We start from the raw sequence: 22,831 nt of genomic DNA on the forward strand, positions 1-22,831 counted from the left end.
TCTCTCTCATTAGCCGGGTACGTTTTAGAGGGGAGGAAGGTGTGAAACTCCCGAGACTCTTAATATTCTCCTCTAATATACAGTCCATCTTAAGCCATCCAGGGCCTGAACTCACACACACACGCACACACAAGTACACGCACACACTCCGTAATCCTGGGAGATCAGAAGGGCTCCTCTTCCTCTTGCTAAGTAGCACCGGACCCGTCTACAGTCTCTCTGACAGTCTCTCTCCAGCTTAGCGAATGTACAGCAGCTTGTCAAGCACAGGAACTAGCTTAGGCTCCGGAATTAACTTAAACATGCGTTTTAGAGACACGGAGGAAACCGCAACATCCAGCCTCGTGTTAAACCCGCAGTGCAATTTGTAACTTTATTTCAAACGGTAACAAATCAGTGGGGTGTGTACTGTACTCCACATGTTTGTCTGTCTGTGATCCTGAAGCCTGTGACTCAATTCCACGCAACACGGCGACACTGTGGAGCAACAGCACCGCATGGATCCGTGTTGGTAGTGCAGTATTTTGGCACTTAATGCACCAGAGGTTAAGGTATTGTTTTGTACACATGCATGTTTGGAACAACATGATAACAGCTTCACAAACAAAGACAAAACGTGCCATAATTTCTGCATTTCTTTGTGTAAAAGAAGCTGAAATCTGAAGTGTGTCATATCTGGAGAAAGCAGTGTTGCTTCTGTCGCTCATAAGAACTTTGTAGACTCACTGCTTGTGCTTCCCGCCCAGTCAGAAGCTGACGTTTGTGAGGACGTCACCGCGATTTAAGCATTTCAGTCAACTTAGTACAAAGTTTACACGACAGATTGAAACGATTGCCAAAAATAAGAGCGACAGTGTCTTCAGGAGACCAGTATAAGCTAGTAGTAGGCTACATAATGTTCAGCTGTTCAGTTTGCATCTGCTCCACTGTGAGTGTGGCCAGTGGTGCTCCAGATGTGGTGATGAAGGCGAGGCTGGCGGACTCAGAGCAAAGAAGCCACAACACCACCGGAGGGGGAAGTGACATAAAGGGCTGAGCAGTCACGTGCCGCTTGCTCGCCACTTTGCCGGCTTCTCCAGGTAGAGGAGCTGGTGGTGCTGGATTATCCCGCAGAGTTCACCACAGACAGCCCATCAAGATGAGTGACGGGTGGAGGGGTGGTGACAGAGGGGCGGGTGGGGGATTTACAGCTGGGACGGCAGGTGAATGTTATTAGCCGGCTGCTGGGATGGAGCAGCAGCAGAGGTCTGCTACACTCGTCTTTCTTTTATATTTAGTCATAACACCTTTAACGTTAAAGCACTTTAAGGTCGTAAGTTGCCGTGCATATAACAGCGCCTTGTCTCTGCACTCATTTCATCTTGTAAAACAGCTCACACACTTTTGACCAGTTTTCTAATTACGTATAGTCATTTTAAACACAAAACAGGTCTTATGAGGAGCCAAGCGATGAGACCGAGAATTCATTAGAGCAGGTGTAGGTTTCCACCACAGGATGTTTCCCACCTTTTAACTCCTTTAATAAAGTTGTTCATTTCCTTTCCCTTTTCCTGTTTTACAACCGGGCACCATCACCGTTTCTTGCTCGGCGCCCTGGGCGGCGTAATCGTCAAATCCATCAACAGGCTCACCTAACATCAGATCAGCACGGCGCTCTTTGAAGGAGATGGACGTTGTAGCTTTATCAAGCAGACAAAGCAGTGATCTTCCCTTCCGGCGTAAAGCAACTACATACACCTTACAGCAACAAACGCCTCTGTGGGTGTGTGTGTGTGTGTGTGAGAGAGAGAGAGAGAGAGAGAGTGTGTGGGTATGGAAGAAAAGCAAGTAGATGGGTGTAATTTCATAGGTGTGTGTGCTTGAGCGTGTGTGTGTGTGTGTGTGTAGGCGGACCTTGCCTCAAGCTAAAGTCATTGAACAGTTAAGGAGTTCCTGCTACACTCCAGGCTAAAGCTGAAATGCAACTGTCTGACCACGCGTGAAATTACCACCCTTTCATGAGTGTAAAGCATGCACACACTCGCTTACACACACACACACACAGACACACACACTCAAATTGTACCTGGACATTCCCCCATGCACAAGCATACTGTATGTACATTGCCTGTAACAGACACGCCAACACACACACACACAAACATGATGAAAGCGCGTGAAGAAAACATGTCACGGCTGTTAGCGGTAACATGGCACGGTGACACCGTGAGCCTCAGAAGTGCTAATAACCCTGCCACCGCCATACTGTATGTGTGTGTGAGTGTGTGAGTGTGTTTCAAGTCATTTTTGGGCTTTATTAACATCTGGAGTATCTTTTTTATTTCTCTCTCCAACAAAACAAAATGCTTCATACAGCTGCAAGCAGATGGCAGACAAGTAAAAAAAAAGACCTTAAAAGAACCAAAGGTTGTGTCAGGTCTAGCAGATAGTGTCAGATGAAACCAATTTCCAATAAAACTTCTAACCCTGAGAGACCAGGCAGAAGCTCACAGGAACAGCTTCAGTATCTACTGGTGTTCATAATAAAATGAATGGTGGCTGAATTCCATTTAGCTGCTTCCCTTTCAGGGTCCTGCTAATGAGCACGCTGGCTCACTCTCAGCTTCACCTTAATCTCGCACTCACTGCAGCCACGCAGCATCGTTTGTTGTCCGCTTGTGTTATCTCACCATGCGACTGTATGGACGGGAACACAAACAACAACACTTCTTGAATGTCACTTGTTAAGCTCACAAAAGCCAGAACAAACCTTTGAGAGTTTATTACTGCTGAACCATTTCATACAAGCTCACAGCTCGTGTTTAAACCCCACTGGCTCGCAGAACGTTAAATCAAACCACAGACGGCATTTAAACTCAGTATATTAATTAATTAATTATTAATCCCATGGCTGTGATTGGCTCGTTGGTGTGGCACAAAACATGTGCCATTCAGCTTCCTCCCAAGTATTGCAAAGTTGTAGTTTTAGTTTATAAAACTTAAACTACTTGGTTTTAGGTTAGCAACATAAAATAATCAGGGATTAATTAAAGAGACAAAGGTGAGATAAGACAGAACTAACATGCTAATGGCATTAAAGACAAATGCTCACACGCCTCCGCCTCCGCCTCCACCTCCACCACCCAACCCCTGCACGTTCGCTTTTCACTGCTCTGTTAATGTCTCACTGCCGTTCCCACTTAACGTAAATGTTTAATGCAGCACGGCTTCACATCAACACGATTCAGGCTGTAATCAGAGGACGGGCTCACTTGCTGTGATGTTTCCATTTCACCAATAGAAAGGAAGTGAATTTTAGCTGTGTGATCTGCAAAACACTCAACTCAAACTCTGCCCCGAGTTCGTCTCATCCTCCGATTCACATCGTCGGGTTGAGTGTCGTCGTGGCAGACAGCCTGAGCTTTCCTTTCCGGTTCATTTTGTTGTGTGGACGGAATAGATTAAAAGTCGTTTATGTATCCCAGCAGGACAAATCTCCAGCCAGTTATCTCTGGTCTGACTCTGGTTGACTAAAGGTTTTCCGTTAGTTCAGCTGCTAACTGATTTTGAACGTTCAATAACAGTCAGCCTGTCGATTGACACTAAAAACTGCTCAGCTTACTTAGAAGACTGAAAACTCAATACAGAATCCACTCATGGTTTCTATACACAACCTGTTTGCCTATCTGTCAATCAGTCTATCAATCACACACACACACACGCACACACACACACACACACACACACACACACACAGCCCTGTGTGCTGGTTTAGTAAGGCAGTACAGTCTCAAGCCTTTCACCAGGCGGTGTGTCACAGCGCATTATCCCAATTTCAGATCACAGCGAGCATCATTTAGAAACACACATACAGTATGTACTGCTTACACACACACACACACACACACACACACATGCACACACACACTGAGCCATCACAGCAGTCGTCAGTTAGATTTGGTTCTTTTGAAGCGGAGCAGAAGTGCGGTAATGTCACAGCCTTGGGCGACAGTCTGCTAGCACCCTGACACCCATATTACTCCACCACCCCCCACCCCTCCACTCCACCTCCAGCTCACCCCATCCTCCTCTCGCCAAGCCCGCCTGCCCGCCCACCGCCAACACCACCTTCGTGAAACACACACACGCAGACTGTCACGACATATTTAGCTCCAAACTCCTGCTTGGTCTCTGTGTTTTTAATATCTCCATATCAGACTTTGTGAGCCGTTTCCAGAGGGGCCCCGTCTGTCCTCTGCAGCTCAGAGACAATGTTAGGATGCCCTCACAGTGGTGTGATACAGCTGTTTTCATCTCAGAAACATGGAGAATACAAATTTGCTCTCTACGTCTTTATATTCTAAGTAAAAATCTCTACACCATGCAGCCTGTTGTTTATTGACTTAGAAGACAATCATTTTGTCACTGGATAAAATGCTCAAAAAATTTGACAAAATAATTCGGTGCTGTTCATGATCACAGATCTGTGAAATTAATTTCATTAAACACAATGACCTCCAAAACTATCAAATAAAATTGTGTAAAATATCTGCTGTAACAACGTGTGCACAGCCGGCAGACTGCAGCTGCAGGTCCGTGTCACTTGTTGCTACAGATTCCCTCCTCTGATGCATTTCACTCAACAGAAAGCTCATTTCATTTCCTTGTGCTTGTTAGCAGTGATGATTAGTTTCACTGCACAGCTTAGCTGAACTTTTTCACTTGTTTTCTCGCCTCTGCATCCACAAACGAGACGATTTGGGAAATGTGAAGAACTGTTTTCACAAACCTGTGGAAATGACACGTCGGCTGAGAGATTTATTCAGTTCAAATAAAACCTTTGCGCTTCCAGTGGATTTCCCTGCTCTGTCTAGTCATCGGTCGCACTCCCACTCAAGGACGACGAGTGAAAACATTTGGGAGGAAAAGAAATGACTTTTCAGAAAGCTGTGGGAGTTTTTTATTTTTTTTTAATGGATGAGCAGACGTGTGAGTGTGTCGTATTGTTGTCTTTGTGAGACGTGCACTGTGACTGTGTTAATGTAGTGTAATATGTCTCTCAAGTATGTTGCTGCTCACGGATGTATGTTACTCTGTTTGCAAGTGCAACTGTGTGTGTGTGTGTGTGTGTGTGTGTGTCAGATAGACCATGGCCTGAGGTCATATCTGCGTCAGACGGCTGCTAGAGCTCAGTGCCGGGGCATGATCCCCTGTGCCTTTAATTAGACACATTAACATACACACACATGCAATACACACAGACAGAACCACACACACACACACTTCTTCGCTCTCTCACCTCATCCTCTCTCTCTCTCTCTCTCCCTCTCTCCCTCCCTCCCACAATAGGCCTGTTGCATGACCCGAGGCTATGCCGACCACACCACATTAAAACCTGGACTAATCAACCTCATACTCTCATGGACACTTACCCACACACAGACACACAAGCCCACCCCCTATGTGAGTCACACTTAAGCTCACACACACACTCAGACACATGCACCCTCAGCTTGTTAATTCTCCCAGCAGAACACAAACTCAGAGTCTCAGTGGTTACAGCCTGATTAGATGTGGTGACTGTGGCGAGGAGTGAATTAAACCTTGAATACGACCAAATAAACAACAGGACAGACTCGATTTGGGAATAAAGAAGGATGCGGGGATGATTCAATACGTCCCCTTAAGCTTATAACTGTACATCGTGCAGCCATCAAGAAGAAAAAAAAAATCAATGTGGCTGCCTGTGGTCAGATTGAACCAATCACCCGCTGAGTAAATGTATAATCATGGTGGTGAAAGTAGTGCAGAGAAGTGTCATTGTGTTCGCAAAGGCTAACTGAGAGCTGTCGTTGTGCTCTAAATTTTGTAGATGCATGACAAGACATCAAAGACCCCCACTGGTGACAGAGGACATGATGACGTCACTAACCAAGTCCAACAGGCCGAGCAGAGCGACCACACGGCTGGCGACGAACGCTCATTTCATCATTTCATCTAAACCAAGTGTTTGGAAGTGAAGCTGAAGGTACGCACACCTGAACTGAGCCTGAATGTTCATAGTCTTTCATTGTACAGAAAACTGATGTGCATGAACCAGCACGTCGGCAGACACATTAAATAACATGTTTGACTCTGTTGGCACATACAGGAGCATAAAACTGAGCATCCATGGTTCCATTCCAACCGGCAGCCTTTGTTCTGTATCGCACCACCTTCCCGCTTTCTCTCTCTCTCTACAACTCTGTCTCGACTATAATCTGCTGAAGAAAAGCAGAACCTCCAAAAGGAAGTTAGACTTTGTTTTCCCTCCTAAAAAATTGAGGTTTGGGGGGAAGGTTGTTTACAACCTGTAAGAGTCTGTAAGGGATAACCTGTAGCGAGTCTGATTGCTCCTGTCTCTAGTCGACATACCCTCACATCTCAGTAAAATCTTGAGACTTGTCTTCTTCCTGAGAAGCTTTTTTTCATTGTAACCATGATCTTCCCCTTCCCCTAAGCTGCTGCTAACGACACCTTAACCGCAGCATCATCAGATCAGAACTGTTTAGACATCTAAACAAAACTGTTTAGATGTGTCATTCTGGAGGGCGTCGACCAACATTTTGTCATTTAATTTGTTCTTCAGAGCTAACAGACTGGATTTGATCATGACCGTTTCCTGGTGCATGTTTTGCATGGCAAGACGCTGAGACGTTCAGGGCCCAGGTCATAACAACAATGGCAAGTGGGCAGAGTTGGTCTGGGAAGTTTACATGTGCATCTGATTTTAGATCAGAAGCCATCATCAGCTCAGTACAATCATCTGATCCTGGTTTGATGTCTTTCCTTGAGCACTTAAGAAATCAGATGTATACACTTGGACTGCTGAAAGGCGTCCATGTTGTAGCATCCTCATTTGCCTGTTGCTTTCCTTACTGCTGACAACATGTAAACAGACAATCTGCAGCAAATCCACGCACGATCCTTAGCATCATGTGAGTCATGTAAGTTCACCTCACAAATAAAGAGGCAACCAAGGAAGCAATCAGCAATCAGTGGACTTGCCTCGGTTAGTTGAAAATCAGTAGGTTTCCACCAGCTAGTTGCTTGAGGTATGAACGTAACAGTAGCCTCGGGGTGCATAGCCAGGGATCCTTGAGGCTGCCATGAGGAAGTATTGTGAGTAATAGAGGCATGCACAGGCCACTAACCTGCAGCTAAATACACTGGGAGGCACACATAGAGTGAGAGCCTTTGATCCACGGACACGCACAGGCTCCTGATAAATCTGTATATCGACGAAACATTTAACAATGTTGCACTTGTTTCTGCATCACATGCACTGATATAATTACTCAGAAACGGGTGAATATGAGAACAAACAGATATATCATCCATGTATCCCTGTCAACGATACGCTGATTGAAAGTGACTGCAGAGGGGAATCATACTACATGCATACCGACATACTTACCCATAGTACAACACTTTCTTACAGTAGGGTCAGGGACATCTGCTGCTGTGAAAACGTAAACATCTGGCCCTCAAACATAATCCAACCTTCACTTTTTAAAAACATAATATGCAACAAATATGTCCACTTACATTGTTTACTACATGTTCATTTCCGTGAATGTGCTATAAAAACGGACAAAAATATATCTCATGGTTTATGTGGCTCATGCTTTAGTGCACTTGACAGGTATAATAAGATCCAGTTTATATTTTGCCACATGTCTTTGTTGTGCTTGACCCTCATGGCTGGCAATGAAGCTGCTGCATAAAATGTTCCCATAACCGACAAGACTGACGGACGGAAAGTTTAGTCAAAGGACGCGTGGCAAAAAGAGTTATGAGGGATTTTGGTTGGCACTTGCCACTTTTGGATAAAGTTACAGCTGTGTAAACATGCACTACACACACACGTGCACGTATGTATGATGGAGCAGTAGGCAATTGGACGTGAAGGGTAGAAAGAGGTCGATGGTTCATGCTCCGAGCACCTCTCACCTGGAAAACTAATGATTATTGACTTCCCTCCAGCGAGCGTTGGGGACGTTTGCCTCAGGCCCTTGATCCCCCCTCCCCCTACACACACACACACACACACACACACACACAAGGTACAGAAACACAGTTGACACCAGACACATGCAGCCTCAGAGGCAGAAGGCATCGGCCACTTAGCATCGTTCCAACGGAAACCTCGCACACACATTTAGTGTTAACAGACAGGAGTTAGTGAGGAAAGGGGGGAGACATGGAGGGGGGGTAAAGAAGATGTAGAGAGAGTTTTGGTGTTGGGGCATGTGGGGGGGGTGCATTGTTGTCTGCCCCCCCCCCCCCCCTTTTTTTTTCACTCCAGTAGCAGCACCATTGCCTGGGGGGCTTGAGCCCTGCCACTCCCTGCCAGAGGAGAGATGCTGTCACTACGCGTCTGTGTCACTCTGTGTGTGTCACAGTGTGTTTATGTGAGTGTGCATATCGGCATTGTACACAAATGTGCGTTTTTGTGCTTTTCCGTGTGTGTGTTTGGATGCCTGTATGTGAGTGTGTGTGTGTGTCTGTGTGTGTGTGTGCACGTCACTTTTACTCTGTGTCAGCTGCTTAAAGCTGCCAGGCCACATTGTGTCCGTTTGTGTGTTTGTGTGTGTGTATTTGTTTCCATATCTCACTTGCTGAGCCCTGATTGGCCAGTTTGTTGGTTTCCGGGGTAACGACAGCGTTAATAAGGCCAGGAAGTAGTCGAGGCCGGCAGTGTTGCGGTTAGCCGTGTTTTAGAGGGAACTTCTTGCATCTTTTCTGCCACTTAATTGCCAGAAGTAGTGTTGTAAATGACAATGCTTAGTGCAGGTTGATTAAATTAAATTTGCTGTCAGCAACAACCAGCAATTTTGACAAAAAATTTAAGAACTGATTATTTTTTTTGTGCATTGTGGGGATTAATGAAGTCATGTTCCTGCTCAACATTTCAGAAAAAAAAGCTTATTTGCTTTCTTGCTGAAGATCAACAATAATCTGAAGTCTTCTTTGAAGTCTGCTTTGGTTCACAGGCTACAGCAAAAAGTGTTGTTTTTAACATTCATGTTTGTGTACATTTTGCACACTGAAGATTTGAGGTTTTAATTTGAGATATTTAGAAGTCCTGGTAGCTGGCTTTCTATGCCACCCTCTTCCATAATACTTATGCCTTAAATTAAGCTAAGCTAAAATAAGATAAACTACTAAACGTAACTGAATAAATGTTAGCTATCTTAAAGCTTAGTTATCTCAAATTTTCATTTTTGTGCTTAAACAGTATCTACATAGCAGTTTATAAATGGTAATCCTGTAGCTGCTGATTGATTAGCCTGATGGATTGACGTTTCATAGAGGAGAAATCTGCCATCAGATTTTTACAGTCCAACCTTTGTGGCAGCCGTTAAAGTAGGATGACTTTTAGTGAAGAAGTTGTAGCTACTTTTACTCACCACCTGAAACTAGTTGTGTAACAGTAACGTCGTGTAGCATTACAGCACTGTCAACAGTAGCACAAGCAGTGTCAGTTACACAGTAGTTAATACTGACTGCATTAGCCTCCAATACATAATTTGCTGGTTGTAATAAACCAAGTAGGACTTTAACTTCAAAACGCCCAAATGTAAAAAATAAAATGAGTTAAGGTGTTTTCTTGCCTATAAATTTACCCTCTCATTTTGCAGGAAGACGATTGTGTTATTTCCTTTTTCAAAAATTTCACTTTTAACAAATAACCAATTACTGCAAAACATATCCAGCATAATCATCGGTAATGGAAACTTATTAGTTGCAGCCTCAATCTAATTTCCTCAAAATGATTCCCCATTAGAGAAGACACCACTGATTTCCACCCGTGCACAGTAAAGTCTCCATTTCAATAATAAATCAGCAGCAGACCTAATGCACCCGTGTGGCTTTATGGGATCAAATCAAATCACAAAATGGGACTCGTGTTTATTTGAAAAGAGCCATGTGCTCAGTTAGGACTGCTCAAATTAAAAATATCACCAGACTGACAGACACCGGCCTGTTTTCATCGTCAGTAAAAGCATCAGTTGACTGATGTGAGGTTGTGGTTGCGCGTCTCCTGCTGTCTGTCTGCGATGTCTGGCTGGATTCGGCACATCAGAGCAACGCGAAGAGGTTTCCCACAACTGACAGATGTGTTAAAAACCGAATCGGCCCTCGAAACCCAGCCGTGTCACCTCCGACACGCCGCTGTCAGCTTCCCCCTGACAAGCTCTGGGAGTGAAATGTCTCTCTTGTTCAATTCAAAAGAAAGCATCAGTTTCTCAAGCATTTTTTAAAAATGTTTTTGTCATTTGAGTGATTGAGAAATTTTACTGAAATTTGAAGAACTTTCATATTTTGTTTTCAGCAGGAAGACTAATATATTTGATATCTTGTCTCATCAAAGCACTACATAATTTGTCTGATTTAATGACACTCTTTTACTACCCCCAAACATATTCATCAAACAATTTTACATCTCCAGGTAAACACTCATCATTTAAACTCATATAAAATCCACATTATATTAAGCATACGTAGAATTTCTTATGCAAAAGATCCCTTCAGTTTAATAAATGGAAATCTACTGGAGGATAGAAATGGACTTACTTGAACATGCACCTCTATACTCCAGTCCTGGTTACATCAATGGTAATAAAAATGATGAAATTATCTGTGATGTGATGAGGTGTATCTTACATTTAAAACAGCGTACAGCAGCAGACATGCAGTAACAAGATAACTCACAGAATACTAAACGATGTTGTCATTTCTGACCCACAAGGATGCACGTCACCCGTTATTGAAGTTCACCTGATTTGTATTTGTATTTGTGCAAAACCTACCGTGACCGTCTCAGGCCTCGTCTCAGTGTGAAAGGACGTCACGGCTGCTGAAAGGGAAAAACATCAGCTTGGTGAACAACATGTATATGTTGTTCAATATTGTTCAAGAGCAGCGTAGGGGCTATCCGGGTTTCAGACTGCTCTGGGTACTTTGGCCGTATGTATTTAAACGTGTACACAAATACATGATATAGCTCTTACAAAATGTTACCTGTGAACATCATTCAGGCCATGATTACGCTTGCCAACACAATGAAATTGGGAAAAGTAGTGCAGTAGTACTACATACTGTAAACGTAATTCTAGGAGGCAGCGGTGACAGAGTGCAACACTCAAGATATGCAAGAATCGTTTCATTAAAACTACAGTACTGGACGAGTCTGCTGACAATGTCTCGATTGCATAAAAAATATTAATCACAGAACAAAATGATTTCACATCCTTGTTTTTACGACAACATTATCACAGATATACCAGCTAAGCAATGAGCAGAGAGGTGAGAATAAAGGGACGTGTTGAAAGACAGGGCAGACTTTTAACTCTTTTAATTCTGCTGGAGGAAGCTGGTTAACCCTTAAGTGTTTCGCCCTGAGGACATCCATGAAAACTTAATCGGCCCCACCTGGGATGGGCACCTCCACAACAATGACTGCTCGTGTGTGTGTGTCTGCAAAATGTGCACGCATGGAAAGGTTGTGAGCCGTGGTCAGTGAGGTATGCAGGTCTATTTCTTATTGATGAGCAGCTGGCAGTGAATGGGCGGAGTCTGTGGTGTGGTGGCAGCACCACAGAAGAAGAAGAAAGAGCGAATCAGCAGATGAAGGCATCCTGAGGACCATATGCACCATTTCAGATCGGTTAGCATGCCCAAAGGCATGAGAGCTTTCATCTGAATATGCCAACTTTGTACTGCATGCAAAACCACCACAGTAGCTGCAGGTCAGTGCGGTCTGTTCACTGTGTGTGTGGGTTTGTGTGTGTGTGTGTGTGTGTGTGTGCGCGCGTCTCTTTACAACAATGTGTGTATCTGCCTACAGAGATCGATACTTCTGGTGTCCGATGGTCTGTACCTCATCAATAGCATTGATCACATAGTATCTTATCTATTCTGTATGGTAATGCAATGAAGTTAATGAGACCATACACACACACACACACACACACAAACACACACGCAGTGAACTCTGTGAGCTCATCCCACCTGAGAGGTAATTTCTTTCTGTTGCTGAGAGGCACCAGAACAAAACATTCATTTATTATTCAGAAATATATTATTCATCTATTCAATTAGCTACTGTTCTCCTCAGCCAACCTAAAGAATCAATGTGGGCAACAGATATAATATGCACAGTCCATCGTCTTACACACACACACACACACACACACACACACACAGAGGTCAGTTAGACTGTGATCAGAATTTGTAATGGACTCTCCAACCTGAAACCACAGACCAGACCAGCAGGCCAGCAGCAGACACACACACACACTTATTAAGAGACACTTTCACATCCAGAAAACACACACAAGACATACAAAGAGGTCTGAGAGTAAACTGATAAACCATGAGGACATTTCAGGCACACATGCAGGCCATCAGGAACTTTAGTGTCTTCTGTTCTGTGATTTCAGCAGATTTCCACACTGCTGAGAAAAAGAGATAACACATAATAAAATGTTTTGGTGTCACTGTAGCAGAATGTTAAAAATGACACCTTGGGTATAAAACTACTGGTAGCTGCCTTCGAACACTCACGTCCACCAAACCCTGGACGTGAGACAAACACCTGCCTGCATTTGTACCGCAGTGAGAAGAAAGACGGCGACACGCTGAAGCCGAGCTTTGTGCTGTTCCACTGTGGAGGAGCGGCCATTTTTGTTTCAACATAAAGTCTGCTTTTTGTTCACATGGAGATTTGCCTGACAAAGACGTTGAAGTTTGAAACATTGCGTCATTAAAAACATTTGACGGGTGGACGGCGTCTCCTTTGTCTTTGTAGGATGCTAACCCTAACTCTTACATTTTGATAAGCAAAGAAATGCATATGTAAAAATGTGCAGTTTAAAAATACTGGTGGCCCCTAAAGCTCCTTAAGTTGTTGTTGTTTCATTTTGTTGTTGCTTTTGTTCAGTTTTACTGCCAATATGCAACAGACTCAGAATGATTTTCATTTTTTTTCAACATCCATTTTGTTCCCACATGACTTTAACACTGACTCAGAATACCAAGTATATTCTTTACTCTTCTTTCCACAGCAAACCCCCCACACAATGTGAAGGCAAGACATGTGAATGGAGTCTGAAGTGCTGATGCATCGCTCACGTCTTTGCTAAAATTATTGGCAAATGTTACAGCGACAGCAGTCAGGTGTCCATCCACACAATTATGTTACAAAAACCGTCCACCCACGGTACGTATATTTATGCTTGTGGGGTGACAGAGATTTAGCGTTAAGGCGCTGTCAGTCGTTATTAGGTACAGAGCATAAGAATAAGAGACAGAAATTTAACTTCAAGCAATGAGCTCTAAAAATGGAGAAAATAAAATGGCTAACCTGTGATAGGTGACATTAAATTAACTTCCCATAAGCTCCATGGGTGTTGAACGAGCAGGGACTCAGCTTGAATGTGTGAAATATTCCCAAAAATTAAACTGATTTTACAACTCGCGCCTGCAGCCGATGATCTATCAGCCAAATAATAATGGATTTTCAGTGTTAAAGTCATGTGAACAACGGGACAAAACTTGCTGTATTCATTAAACAGGCAGGTTATTTTATTTAAAAATGACAACTTTAAAGCAACAACTGTTCAACAGAGACATCTGTGGAGGGAACACAGCGACTGACACTGACTTGTGTGTCGGCCTGTGACCGATGTCGGCCTCCGTTTCACTTTGGGGATAAAGTCTTGACAAAACAGAGCAGTTTCCAGTAGGAATTAGCCAGAGGTTACGTCCCTGTTTGTCGTTTTCGTCAAAATGAAAAGAACTCATCCATTTATTGTGCATTGCTCAGAGCCACCCATCATCAGAGTATGTTGACGAGATCAAGAAAGAGATAGAGAGTGACAAACAGGAAGAGAGTGACTGGCGATATAAAGAGCATAAAGTGGGAGCGTGTTTTCATAAATGTGTGTGTGTGTGTGTGTGTGTGTGTGTGCACGGTGGTAAGTTAGCTTCAGATAGAGACATTTTTTTTGTCCCTCCTCGGAGGGGATAATTATCTTTTGCATATTCATATATGCAAACACAACATGAATAATTTCCCTCTCCACCTTCCTCTCCCTCTCTCCAAAGGTTAGCTCATTAATTACAGCCCAACAATTAGCAGGAAATATTTTTATAATTAATTATTTGGTGTTTCTTTGGCACTGGTGTTCGTGCATAACTTGCAGCAGTGTCAGAGCCTGGGACAGCTGTTGAGGGTGTCTACTGCAAATGGCGTGCCCATGCTAATGCAGCGTATGTTTGTCCTGAGATTAGTTGTCCATGTTATGTGCCTGTGAGAATGTGAAGTGAAACTTTTTCAAAATAAAAGCACATCAGCACAGGCACCTTAAAAACCACACACAAGCAAATCATCGCATGTCGAGACAAAAACATGCACGCACAGACTGAATGCTCTCTCTGCCTCACACACACACACACACACACACACACACACACAGGCAGCGGTCTGAGTGTTGGTTGTTGCCTGTGGGCCTGTGGTCTTTGAACTGCCTCTCAGACTCCAGTCTGTCCAAATTCACTGTGAGAGTTCCAGCTCTCTCCCTGCCTGAACTACTGCAACTCAAACACACACAAAGAAAGAAACACATGCACATACATAAACCAAAAACAGACAGACAGGCAAACACGTGCACTGAAGTACACACACACACACACACACGCTCCAAATCGCTGCACCTTCACTTCCTGCAGAAGTTCTTGGAAAGTGGCTTCTACCTGCAACCAAACATCCAACATCCTCACCCAAACTTCAGGTAGGAAATTATTTCTGAGCTCATTCATCCAATCGAATATTCTTCCATTAGATGGATTCTACTGTGTTTTCTAATCTAAAGAATCAGCAACACTGCTGCTGCCAGTCCCATTTAGATGTCCAGCTGTGTTCAGCTGAGCTCCTCCAGCGAGGCTCGGTGATTGCTGGAATAGTGGAAAAACTAACCAAAACCATTTTAGAGAGTTTTATTGTGTTTCCATGGAGGGTGTGTTGCAGTGAGTTAAAGGTGGGGTTGGTAAAACTGGAGAAACATACAAGAGTAGTAAGAAAAGTATTTAGCCGTCTCACTCCAAAACTACTACCCAAAGACAACCAAGACTCTCACGATGAGCACAGCACATTAAAACCTTACACACTAATGTTTTACATAATTTCAATTATCACATTCTGGTGATAATTTTAGGTAATATCTGTATGTTTCTGTCACAAAGTCCTACATATTGCGCTTTTAAAGGTCAGCACAGTCAAGACATTTTGGTCAGCTGTGCAGATTTGTCAAAGTTCACAAACAAATGTAAAAATACATCAAATACTTTACAAAATAAAAGTATTTTCTATTGCCACATTTACATTTACAAGCAATGTGTTTACTTGATTTGAGTCTAAAAGCTCCTATAACTGCTGATGTGTGCGGTTATCTCATCCTCTCTGTGGAAATGCACATGTGGATCAGAAATTCAGTAAGTGAACAAAGTCTTTAACACAACACGCTGCAGCTGAAGAGTCTGAACCGAGCTGAATCAACAATATTATTCCAACATAATGGCCCAAACAGGGACTGAGAGAGGACACAATTTTCCTTTTCACATAATGTAGTAAAAAAATCAGAAAATCTCTTCAGCACACCAAGTCAACAGGTGCTTAAAGTGATAAAAGCTGCCGTTTTTCTCACAGCATTTAATGCAAAGTGAACAATACAGCTTGATGGTAACAGCTTCCTTTGGTCAACATACCAAAGGCTGTAATACTTTACTGTCACGGCGCCGCACGGCAGATAATTTCCCGCTTCTCTCGTGAAGGCCTGGCATCTTCTCGCTTTGATCCAGACTCTCTCCTCACGCTGCGAAATGAGAGGTGATGTGACTGCGCCGCCTCACGCTGTGTGTGTAGTTTGTCTCTCTGCTTTAAAGAAGTGTGTTTCAGCGCCGAGCAACCTGTCCTTTTCACTTCCTGCTGAAGACTAATTTACCCACACTGCCTCTCATGTCTGCGCCACTGTTACGCCGCGGCAAAGGAGTTGTTGACTTCCACAGAGGCGGGAAGGTGTGCACACGTATACTCATCAGTAAGTGTGTGTATTTCAGAGAGAGAAATGGAGACGGGGATGACGCGTGGGCGTTTGAAGAGTGAAAGGAAACATTCTCCTGCTCTCTCCTCCCATTAAACATATTTGTACATTTCATCGGCAATAAAAACAGCAAATCAATCTCATCCAGCACTCTTCAGAGGGCCCTTTGAAGTCTTCTTAGTAGATGACCTCCCACTTTCCCCATCAACTGCGCCCCACACACACCCCGAAAAAAAGACTAGTGCAATATTTATCTAACTTCACAAAATTTTTACGTTTTTTTTTCTTTTTTCTTTTTTTTTTTATTTAAGGAAAATCCTTGAAAATTTCATCAAAAGCATTCTAATCAGGCACTCCTCAGGTCAGCTAATGAGTTGGCAGGAGTGGGGCCCTCGCCGGGCGGTTCTCTTCAAAGGGCTAGCTCATTAGCGTTAGCGGCTCTGATTATGATACTTTCACATGCTCCCCTCTCACACTCATGCACATACACACTTGCTATCTCACAGACGCTGTCTCTCCTGCTTACACACACACACACACACACACACATGCATGCACACACAGAGCTGTCATTACCCAGTTAGCATCATTATCATCATTAGCAGCCAAGGTCAATGTTTGAAGCCAGAGACAGATGAGCGACCTCCATCTTCCTTCAACCAGCCTTTCAAAATGTCTCCTGACTGCTTTAACGGCTCCAAACTTACATTTCTACAATTAGGCCAGAGGAAAAGAAAAGGAGAGAGAAGGAAAAGTGTAAAATGAAACAATGTAGTTGGGTAAAGGGGAGAAAAAAAATTAAATTTGCCCTTCCTGCCCTTAAACTTTCCAGGTTTTTAGACGCTAGCATTTCCCACCATCTTTCTTTTCTGGCAAAGAGAGAAAAGAGTTCACATGTGATTTGCCACAGCTCCACTGAGAATTAATTAAAACAGATGTAAAAAAAAAAGATGTCACCCCTTCGTGGATTATTTAGCTTCCCATTTACCGCTTGATACCATCACATCTTGGTCTATGTGGTGACTCTATGAGGGAATTTTTAACGTTTGCTGAAATTATTTTCTGCTTGTGTATAACATCTCTGGTTCTGGTTCTCAGGTCTGAGTCACTTTTGAGAAAGTAGATTCCATTTGCTTTCAGCCTTTGTAATTTATTGTGAATTGTAAATTTCTAATTGCATTTCTGATATTTCACCAAAATAATCAACCATCTTTGTGCAAATATATGATGTAGGTGAAAGTATTGGGACACCTGACCATCACACCAACAGGGACTTTAATGACGTCTCATTGTAAACACACAGACAGCTTTGCAGCTCTAACAGCTTCCACTCTTCTGTGAAGGCTTTCCACAACATGTTGGAGTGTTTCTGTGGGAATTTGTGCCCATTCATGCAGTAGAGCATTTGTGAGGTCACACACTGATGTTGGACCAAAAGGCCTGGCTCACAATCTCCGTTCCAGTTCATCCCAAAGGTGTTGGATGGGGTTGAGGTCAGGGCTCTGTGTGGGCCAGTCAAGTTCTTCCACACCAAACTCATCCAACCATGTCTTTATGGAGCTTTGCTTTGTGCACTGGGGCACAGTCATGCTGGAATAGAAAAGGGCCTTCAACAAACTGTTGCCACAAAGTTGCCACATTTTTTCTTTTTTACGTAAAGTAACGTCTAAAGTGACGTATACGCTCTTGTCTTGTTATTTATTAGTTTGCAATCAGAAATGAAAGATCTGAAGTTCTTTTCTGCGTCACAGATATTGTGAGATCATGAATATGAGACGGAGGAAATGGCATCTGATAAAACTGAGCTGTAAACCAAAATTACCTTGAGGTAAGACTTGTCGCTCGTTAGCCGTCCGTTCCCCTCCCTCCTCTCTCACTTGTTCCCTGTGGTCAGTCGTGTGACAGAGGCCTCGGGCTGACTAATGGCTGTGGGCGAGATGTCTGGGAGATGAATCTGCCCCTCTAATTCACTGGTAGTGGACACACTGGATTTAACCCGGACTGACTGTGGATGTGTGTTTGAAGCAGTGTGTGTAAATGTGTTTGAAAGCTGTGAAAGAGACAGAGAATGGGTGCCGCCGTGTGTGTGTGTGTGTGTGTGTTTTCTCAGAGAAAGAAGCCTATTGAAAAGCCTCGCTCCAGTCTATCAGATTAGCTCCATTAGTGGATTAGCCGGATTAGCGTCTTAATTGCACTCTGCTGCTGCGTTGGTGCGCAGAGGCTAATGACGGCTAATGCTAGTTAATCACACACACAGCCGCGTTAGCCAGCTACCGCCACGTCTGGCAACATGGCACACACATCAGGGAAGCCAGCGTACACCAGCTTCCCATGAGGATTAGGAACAAGACATGTTTGGACTGCACATCTTTTGCCTATAGCACATTCTGCTGTTGTGTGTCTTTGTCTTTGCTCTCATTTAGAAACACTTTTTAATCACATTTGGACTGACAATTTTCAGTTGCTGGATTTAGGTTGCTTTGCTTCTTTTGCAATGAATGAGGGCTCTGTTTAGTTAAAAAAAAAAAAAAAAGACAGGAAGATGTTGGCAGAAGAGTAAAAGTTGTAGGTTTGTGTCCAGGGACAGGGGACACAGCATCTTAAATTACAAAATTACCTACCTTTAAAGTGTCTCATGAAGAATTTTTGAGTGGGTTTTATAGGTTCATCTCTTGAGCCTCAAAATTTAACTTTTCCCTGCTTGTATAATCTGAGTCTCCACATTTGATTCATTACTGGTCTTACAAGGATACCGACATGTGTTACCAAAGTGAGGCTCCACACTCCTCTCTGAGGTTTTATTTCAAGGAATAAGTTGTGCTTTTAAACTGAAAGGAAATAAAATCAGTGAGGACAAACAACAGTGTCCATAGCTTCTTGTGGGCAGCATGAATGTATCTGCAGGAGCGAATGCTGCAACACGCCGTCGTTACAAAGCAATGGACTTGATTTGCTTTGCATGGAGCCCACAGTTTCGAACGACCCCCTGCTTATTGTTTGTTTTATTACAGACAACAAATCAGGAGCTAAATATGAATGCGTGCAAGCTTCAGAGTGTTTGAATCAGCATGTGGCTGTGGGAAAAGAGAAACTTTTTGAAACAAATACAAATTAATATTTACAATTGATTTTTCTGAAAATATGAGCCAGCTGGCGTGGCTCACGTCTGATGTGACGGATATGATGCAGTTTGTTTGATTATATATTTATTGGCTGAAGTTACTGAATTAGACTTTAGGCAACATTCTGATCAGGTTTTACATAAATATGCTTGTTATGTAATTTTGTTGGAAGAGTTATTCTTTTAAATACTGACTGCAACATCGTCACAATGGAGTCTTAATGTCTTCTTAAATCACATCAGAGTTTTAACGGATCAGCACAGGTTGTTGATATTTATATTTCGGGATGATTTATTTCTGTAATGTTTATTCTTATAGAAACACATGAGTGTAATGGACCAGTGACACATACTACAGAATTAAAGCATAAACTAGTTTGCAAATCCCACTGGCTTTACAAATAAATATACACAAAAAAAAGCAGCTCAAAAACAAGAAAATAACAGTGAAAATCAGCACCAGATCATTTTCGTGAATACATGACCAATTTCTCTTCGAAAGCTATTTAAGTCTGGGTTTTTAAATGATCCCATTTATTAACCAGTGTTTTGTGCAAATATTTATTATTTTCTGTTAATTTTTATGGGCATGACAGACAAAGCATACAAAACTTTAAGCTGACGTGGCAAACAAGGCTTCGAACACGTGGTTTCCTTCACGTGAGCTTGAAAAGCTGTCAGTGTTTAATGTGTGTTAAAACAAAATCTGTGCATGTCCTTAAAAATGATCAAAACATACTGAATATCTGCATACAATACTGACTAATCCGAAAATATCAGCATCAGATTAAACATCAAAATAACAAATTAGTGTATGATCTTAACTCATAATGAGATCTGAGTTAAGTCCTCCACAGGTGAAGTGTGGTCCAACCCTGAGCCGAGCTGCGTCAACACCCAGATGTGTAAACAAAACCCAAACCTGCCCCGATCACCGCCGCTGTGGAAATGAAAAGGAGGAGATAATCGGTCAAAGCGGCGGTACGTGATATGTTGCTGATGTGGTGCTGGGAGCTGAGTGAGTGCGGTGTTATTGATGTGGTAGCCAATGAGGTCTGACACATGGCTTCAGGACAGGAAGTGCCAGGGGTTATGGGTAAAATGGGTGTTAGCAAGAGTGTGCAGAAAACCAGAAGCACACCCACACCTATGCACACACGCAAAGGCATAAGAAGCAGGAATGTGAGTGAGCACGGGCACACACACACACACACACACGCTCACACACACTTTCCATATATTCTGTGGGCACCTCGGCCTCATTAAGGGGAAGTGAAGGGCTCCCTGCTCATCTTTTAAAGATAAAACAAAGTGCTGTGATGTCATACCTCATCAGCCTTCGCCAAGGAGACGAGAAGCACTTTAGCAGAAAGAGCAGAGTGTGTGATCGCCTGAACGCACAGACCTCCCTCTGACACTCTCTCTCTCTCTCTCTCTTTCTCTTACTCTCTCTCTCCTACTTTCCTTCTTTCTCACACACACAAATATACACACAAACACACACATTCACTCACGATTGTGGCAGCAGTGGATGGTGGATGAGGGATGCATGTTGGTTTGGGGCTAAACATGATATCTCCTTTCCCCTGGGCCAGCCAATCAGAACAACCTGCCAGGGAAAAACAGCAAAAGCACTCAAGACCGGCCAGAAGAAAACACACTTAAACACACACACACACACACACACAAACCTGCAGAACACACACTCCTGCGTGCACCAAAACTCCCTCCAAGCAAGCATCCATCCAGACAAAGAGATGCTTCAGCTGATCTACACCCGAAGTGCCAGTCCATCATTTCACAGCATTAAAAGGTCTTGACTCTACCAGCGTCACCTCCTGCCTTCATGAGATTCATCAATAGCCAAAATATCAGCAGCGCAATGCTATCAGCAGTACACGCGAGTACAAAGCAGAGCTTCGTCGTCGACATTCTTAGAGTTGCACCAGTGCCTTCGGGGGGTGGGACCTTAGGGTGGGAGCTGGGGGGGTACAGGGCACAGGAAGTAAGTACCTGGGAGGCAGCAGTCAGGGGAAGTGCCTAGAGGTCCAGGGCCCAGGGAAGACAGAGTCACCGCTGTCGGCTCTGTTAAGGGGGAAGGATCGGGGCTAAGTGTTTCCAGGGGGAGTGTAATAGTAGAGGAAATGTTGTTAGGAGGATGAAACCGTGAAATCCAAGCTGCCATAAAGAGGGAAAAGATGACAGTGAATGCAAAACAGAGCCAAGTGCTGGTGAATCAGTGAAAGAATTTCACCTTTTTCCCACGAGGCGCTCGTTGCTCCCTCTCTCTCATTTTTGGAGTTGTTGTTGTGTTTATTCTGGCCTTTTTGTTGTTAGGTTAATTGAACCATGAGTTAATATATCTGCGTCTAACACTTGCCAGTAAATATGGAAATGTGGATAATTATTACCAATTAGCTCAATGCTCAAATGTCAGCGGTACAGAGGAGCTGCTGGTCCACACTTAAAGAAAATAACTTAAAGGTACGGTGGTCTGTGAGGGATGGTGGTCAAGTGATTTAAAATTACTAAAAAAAATTATAAAGAAGTGAAAAAACTTAAATCAGAATTATACATTTTTAACACAAGCTCAGGATGGAGGTCAACGGCAGGCCTACCAAAAAGAGGAGATATATTTGTTTATTTGAAATGTATTTACATGAGTTAACTTTTATATCAGTAATTTTCTGTATTAATTTATTTATCATTTAGTCTACAAAATCAATCAGAAAATCAATAAATAATGATAATATTTTAATTTATGATGATAATAAACAAAGAAAATTAAATTTAATTAAAATCTCCTCACTTGACAGACTGGAAACTGCAAACGTTTGCTTTATCAGTTACTAAACTGGGTGATTTATGATCCAACATGGTCACCTGGTCATTCATAATTTTAGCACTAAACACACATCAAGACGAGAACTTACGTACAATACCTTGTAGATCATCATATGTGGCACAGTGGAGGTGTACCAGGCTGAAGCAGTACATCTTCTCATCAAATGATTGATTAATATTTCTGCAAAATGATAAATAAAGTCAAAGATAAAATCAATTCATCATTTTCACTCTGAGATACAAATTTCTTCATACTACACTGTAATTCAGAGGAGTCGATTGCATATTGGAATACACTGTATAATATATGTTTTACTCCAGAACATAACCACTAAGTGTTAGGACTAAAGTTGTTAAATGTTCTCCGCCTCGACCAGCTACAACATTAAAATGCATCAGTAATATAAGCATTTTGCACAGCATCAGCATCAACTTGCAGAAACAACAGCAGAAAGAGCATAAAGCACATTAGGTCTGACAGTAACGAGTCAAGCCAAAAGCTGCAGCTTTGCTCTCGGTTCTGTGACTTTTATTTGAACCTCCCCACTTCTTGTAAACTCAGAGAAACCCTGAAAGCTGAACTGTGATGCAACGTCGCCTGTCACACACACACACACACACACCAGAGTGAAGACTAGTTATGCAATGTGAGGGCCGAAGCCACGGCTCCGAACCGGAGCTGCGTGCTTATCAAATTGCAACTGCACCAGTCTGGGAAACTGCAGATTTGTGAATCTAT

The 22,831-nt window shown here is 43.0% G+C and overlaps 1 long non-coding RNA gene across 1 annotated transcript in view; it reads left to right on the forward strand.

Annotated features, from left to right (window-relative positions):
* Window positions 1-22,831, forward strand: part of LOC124050115 — a 150,126-nt gene that overhangs the window by 105,611 nt on the left and 21,684 nt on the right. Inside the window, exon 5 of the long non-coding RNA XR_006841558.1 lies at window positions 5,852-6,007. This is a non-coding gene — a long non-coding RNA (uncharacterized LOC124050115). The remainder of the gene's footprint in view (window positions 1-5,851; window positions 6,008-22,831) is intronic.

The sequence above is a fragment of the Scatophagus argus genome, chromosome 19 (assembly GCF_020382885.2).
Source record: "Scatophagus argus isolate fScaArg1 chromosome 19, fScaArg1.pri, whole genome shotgun sequence".
Lineage (NCBI taxonomy): Eukaryota > Metazoa > Chordata > Actinopteri > Scatophagidae > Scatophagus > Scatophagus argus.